The sequence below is a fragment of the Herpailurus yagouaroundi genome, unplaced genomic scaffold, assembly GCF_014898765.1.
Source record: "Herpailurus yagouaroundi ecotype Mexico unplaced genomic scaffold, PumYag 159, whole genome shotgun sequence".
Classification (NCBI taxonomy): Eukaryota; Metazoa; Chordata; class Mammalia; order Carnivora; family Felidae; genus Herpailurus; species Herpailurus yagouaroundi.
In genome coordinates, this window is record NW_024412400.1 from 111,600 (window position 1) to 117,809 (window position 6,210).

Here is a 6,210-nt window from a genome sequence, read left to right on the forward strand (position 1 = left end):
CCGTGAGTTCGAGCCCCGCATCAGGCTCTGGGCTGATGGCTTGGAGCCTGGAGCCTGTTTCCGATTCTGTGTCTCCCTCTCTCTCTGCTCCTCCCCCGTTCATGCTCTGCCTCTCTCTGTCCCAAAAATAAATAAACGTTGAAAAAAAAATTAAAAAAAAAAAAATAAACATTAAAGAGGCACCTGGGTGGCTCAGTCGGTTAAGCGTCCGACTTCAGCTCAGGTCACGATCTCATGGTCCGTGAGTTCTAGCCCCGCGTCGGGCTCTGTGCTGATGGCTCGGAGCCTGAAGCCTGCTTCCGATTCTGTGTCTCCCTCTCTCTCTGCCCCTCCCGTTCATGCTCTGTCTCTCTCTGTCTCAAAAATAAATAAAAACGTTAAAAAAAATTAAAAAAATAAATAAATAAACATTAAAAATTAAAAAAAAAAAAAAGTGGCTGGGGAGCAGAACAAAATGTAACTCGGGCCCTTCCCAGTCCAAGAGATTGTGCAGATATTTTTGGGTACTGAAAAATGTTAGTAGTTACTACACAGATGAAGAGATTATTTCTACATACTAAATTATTTGAGTCAGGTATTAAAAGCACCTTCTGCTTGTGACCTGCAGTATATGCCATCTGTTCTCTATATACCATAATCACTTTGGCCTACCTGTGAATTTTGTGCAACTCTTGAGGAATGGTTCTATCCATCTTAACATTCTTCCATCTCCAGTGGGCACCGTGACATCTCCGGTTATTTTGCCTCAGGGCTTTCTCTTCCAGCCCGTCTCAGGTACTGCCTGGAAGAAGTGGTGAGAATAACAGCCCCAAGGGCAACCCAGAAGAATGACAAATAAGAATTGGTGCATAAATACCCAAGCTTCCTGTGCTTTGACAAAAAAACTCTCAGCTATGTCCCACATGGGTTCTTAGGGGGCCCCAAGTGAGATTGAGCCTTAGTTGCTCATACTGGAACCACTCAATATCTCACACTTTATTGGCTTTTCCTCTATTGTCTGCCTTATTCTCCCTGCTTCTCTCTTCTGCTTCTTGGGATCACCCCGCCCCCCCCCCCCCCCCCCCAGTTATCTACCTATCCCTAAGTCCTTATCTCAAGTTATGCTATTGGTGAAACCTAAACTTATAATCAACAATTTAGATTCAAATAAAAATGTGCCTTCATCAATGCCCAATTTTGTGAAAACCCATGTATCAGTCTGGCTGGAGACTAATTATCTTGTTCCAGAGGATCCAGGAGCTAATTCTTTAACTTCTAGGTTAGATAGGACTTTTATAGGGACATGGATTAGCAAGCTTTAACACATCTCATCCTCCTGAATGGTACAGTAATGAAAAGAAAGCATCCCTGGTTAAAGAGGGGTCTATGGTTAAATTTCTTACCACATGGAAAGGGATCCAAGCCCAACTAGCTAGAAGAGACTATGAGAAACAGGTCCTCATGGAGAATGTACCTTGATGGATGACAGTCTGGGAGCCTCAACAACAAAAATAAATGAATCTTTACCCTAGTGTTTCACTGTGAATGTAACTCAGTTGCTTCCTGTATATCTGTTTTCTCTCTACTTTTTCCACTGCTGCTCAGCTGTGAAGAAGAATCATCTGTCCCCCTTATAGCTTCTTCATTTTAGTTTCTGTTCTCTCATACTTTATTTGCTGTGGCTCCTAATGCTCTTTCCATGCATCATTTCATCTTCAGTTCCTGCTTTTAACTGCCTTATTTTTGTCCTGTTTCCAATTGAAAATTTCCATAGAGAGGTATTCCAGTTGGATCAGCCATTAAATATCATCTCTGTTTGGGCAGAGCTTTTGCCCCACCCAAGTCATAGCAGAGGTTGAAAATTAACCTAGAGATAAGCTTCACATGGGTCAAGTGCCTGATGCTGGTCTAATCACCTGTAGTCCATTATGGACTAAGTAGGGTCACTTGGAACAAAATATGGTTACCTCAGCTTCCCTCTCAACCAAAACTGGATCAGGGAAGCCTCCTGGAAGATGATTTTGGCAAGGCAGGTTCTGTGATTGACTAGGCTAGGACAGTAGTCAACTATGGAAAAGGTGGGCTTAGAAGTCAGGAACTCTGACATCTTCAACGTCTCATATACTAAAATGGCATGATAGTTTGTGGCCCTGGTTACAACTTGATTGAAAGTAATCAACATTTTCATGTTTAGCAATCATGATCATGATTATTCCGTCTTCTCCCATATTTGATTTGAGGTGCTTGCCACCTCTTTGTCTCCTCAACATCTTCTCCACGAGCCATGGTACCAAACAATGTGATGGTTGGAAAAGACCTTAGAGTTAATCATTTTACTAAGGATCTTACTTCTGTAAGATCATACCACAAAGTTGTCTGCTTTTCAACTGCCCTTCTAACTTGACTATGATGGTTCACCATTTGTCTGTCCTGGTATCTCTTCTACTCTCCTGAATTTATCAACTTCCTCTTCTCTATTTCTTTTCTGTCCCTGAAGAAAAAAAATGAGCTATTTCCAATTTCCCCTCCTGTTTTCAATGTGTCACCTCATTCCTTACCCATATGTGAAGGGTTTTGTTGTTTTTGTTTTTGTTTTGAGGTATAGGTTTCTTAGAGATTCTGTTTCAACCACAGGAAAATAAACTAGTAAAATCAGTTTTCTTCTTTATTTTGGCAGAAGATAGGAACAGGGATGCAGAGTTCAGAGTTGACTCCAAAGAAGGAAATTTCTAAAAGGTCAGAATCATCGAATGGGACATCAGGAGGATCCTGTGTGGTGGTTCCTGAGGGATCAGAAGCTATAGGCCTGTAAAGATACTTCAGAGGAACTAAAAGGCCAACCCTCACATGGAGAAGGAGGTAAATTGGAAAGTGATTTCTTGGGAGTAATAAACAAGGAATGTTTAAAACACACAAAAAAGATGGATATGCTGAACATAAGGAACATCCTAATATGTCCTTCTGAACATCAAGGAGTTCTGAAGGAACAGAAATTCTATCAATGTGGTAAACGTGGCAGATCTGTCAATCAGAGCTCATCCCTCAATGGGCATCAGAGAATCCACACTGGAGAGAAGCCTTAAGAGTGTAATGAGTGTGGTAAAACTGTCAGGCAGAACTTTCCATCCAATGTATATTTTATCTCAGACATTATAATTTTAGAGGTTCAATTTGGGTGGTTTTATTTCTTCCATGTCTGAAAGTTCAATCTTTCCTCTAAGTTTTTGATTATGTGATATATAGTTATAATAATTGTTTTAATATCCTTGTTGGTTAATTCTAATATCTATATCAGTTCTGGGTCAGTTTTGATTGACTGATCATGTATATCTATAAATACAGGTTGTAATTCCTGTTTGTTTGCATGCCTGATAGTAAGTGTATGCCAGATATTTTGATTTTTACTTTGTTGGGGTCTGGATATATTTTGTTCCTATGAATATTCTTGAGCTTTTTTTAGAGAGTTATACAGGTAATTACATTATGGTCAGAGAACATGCTTTGCATTCTTTCAATCCTTTTAAAAGTACTGAGGTTTGTTTTATCATCTACTATATGGTCTATCCTGGAGAATATTCCATATGCACTTAAGAGAAATGTATATTATGCTGTTCTTAGGTTCAGTGTCCTAGAGATGTACATTAGGTCTCTTTGGTTAAAAGTGTTCAAGTCCTCTATTTCTTTGTTAATCTCTGATTTTTCTATTTTTTTTTTAATTTTTAATGTTTATTTATTTTTGAGAGAGAGAGGGAAAGCATGAGCAGGGGTAGGGCAGAGATAGAGGGAGAGAAAAAGAGAATCCCAAGCAGGCTCCACACTGTCAGCCCAATGCAGGGCTCGAACTCACGAACCATGAGATCATGACCTGAGCCAAAACGAAGAGTCGGACACTTAACCAACTGAGCCACCCAGGCAACCCTAATTTATCTATCTATTCTTGAAAATAGGGTATTGATGTTTCCAACTATTGTTAAAATGTTTATTTCTCCTTTCATTCCTGTCGTTTTTTTCTTTCATATATTTTGGGGGTCTTTTTTTAAGTTTGTTTGTTTATTTATTTATTTTGAGAGAGAGAGAGAGAGAGAGAGAGAGAGAGCGAGCACATAAGCAGGGGAGGGCCAGAGAGAGAGGGAGAGAGAATCCTAAGTAGGCCCACACTGTCAGCACAGAGCCCAATGCAGAGCTTGAACTCATCAACTGTGAGATTATAGACTGAGTCAAAACCAAGAGTCAGATGCTCAACCAACTTGGCCACCCAGGCATCCCTGGGGTGTTTGATTAGATGCATATATAATTGTTTCATCTTCCTGATGGATTAACTCATCCCATTTCATATCATTATGAGATGTACCTCTTTATTGCTAATGACTTTTTTCCTGTTTCAAAATCTATTTTGTCTGATATTAGTATAACCATTCCATCTTTGTTATGGTTGCTGTTTGCATGATATATCTTTTTCTATCCTTTTACTTTAAAAAAATGTTTATTTATTTACTTTGAGAGAGAGTGTGTGAGCAGGGGAGGGGAAGACAGAGAGAGGAAGAGAGAGAATCCGAAGCAGGCTCTGTGCTACTAGTGCGGAGCCTGACTGAGGGCTCAATCCCACCAACCATGAGATCATGACCTGGGCTGAAATCAAGAGTCAGACACTTAACCAACTGTGCCACCCAGGCACCCCTATCCTTTTACTTTTGATCTATTTGTATCTTTGAAACTAAAGTGTGTCTCCTATAGAAATATATAGTTGTATGTTGTTTCTTTATCCGGTCTGAGCATCTCTGCTTTTTATTTGATTTCTTAACCCATTCACATTTAATGTGATTATTGGTGTAGTTTGATTTATGTTTGCCATTTTACCTTTTGTTTTTCATACATCTCATGCCTTGTCCTCCTTTACTTCTTTCTTTTGCATTAAGTGAATATTCTAATATAATATGTTAATTCCTTTAATGATTTTTTTCACTGTATTTTTTACATTATTACTTAGTTGTTGTTCTTAATATATATCTTAAGTGATGAGAATCTAATTCAGATTTGTACTAACTTCCAGTGAGATACAAAACTGTGTAGTTCCCACATATCTCTCTTTTCTTTCCCCCATTTTTGTGCTATTATTATTATAATTATACCCTTATGTAATTTTGTGTCTTTTAAAGAAGCTGAAAGACAGCAAGTATGTCTTATGGATCCTCCCAGGGTGGGTAAGTGTTGCATCCGCAGAAGTCCTGAAACAGAATGCTACGGCACCAGTGACAGTCACAGCAAAGTTTATTGCAACGAAAGGCAAGGCCGACCAATCGGGCCGACGCTCTTGATCAGAGTGTGGCCTCGAACAGCCGGGTACGGAGTTTTTATAGTCGACCACATCATCTTGTCATCACCTGGGAACAGAACAAAGAAATAGTTCCCACATGGGGGTGGAAACAGTTCTGCCACCCCAACCAGTTGACCTCCTTGACCCTGCCTCTGGCGCCACTTTTAAAACAAGGCTGTTATCTCTTAGCCTACAGTGTCAAAACAAAGCTGTTCTTTCTCAAGGCTACAGGTTAGCCCTACACTACAATTTAACCCTTACAGTGAGTACATCTTAAATGAAAAATTCACTCTGAACATTGCAATCTCTCTAAGCCTTTAAATTCCTTTCCTCTAGTGGCACCTCAGTCAGTTAAGTATCCAACTCATTTTTGTTTTGTTTTGTTGTTTGGGTTTTTTTTTTTAATGTTTATTTTTGAAAGAGTGAACGTGCACATGAGAGAGAGAGAGAGCGCGCAGTGGAGGGGCACACAGAGAGGGAGACAGAGGATGTGAAACAGGGTTCTTGCTGTCAGCCCAGAGCCCGACGTGGTGAAATCATGACCCCAAGCAGAAGTCAGACGCTTAACCAACTGAGCCACCCAGACACCCCAAGCATCCAACTCTTGATATCAGCTCATGTCTTGATCTCAGGGTTGTGAGTTCCAGCCCCACATTGGGTTCCATGCGGAGTTGGAGCCTACATTTAAAAAAAAAAAATCCTTTCTCTAAATTAAACAAAGGGAGATTGGGAATTTCCAATTCACTCCCAGGGGGCTATCTTTTGGTTTGTGTTTCAGCCAGTCAATCAAACAAACTCCCAGAGTTTACCAACTCAAATGCTAAACTCTTCTAGAAATAACTTCACAGACACACCCAGAAATAATATCTTATCAACTATATGGTATCTCTTAGCCTAGTCAAGTTCAATATAAAGTT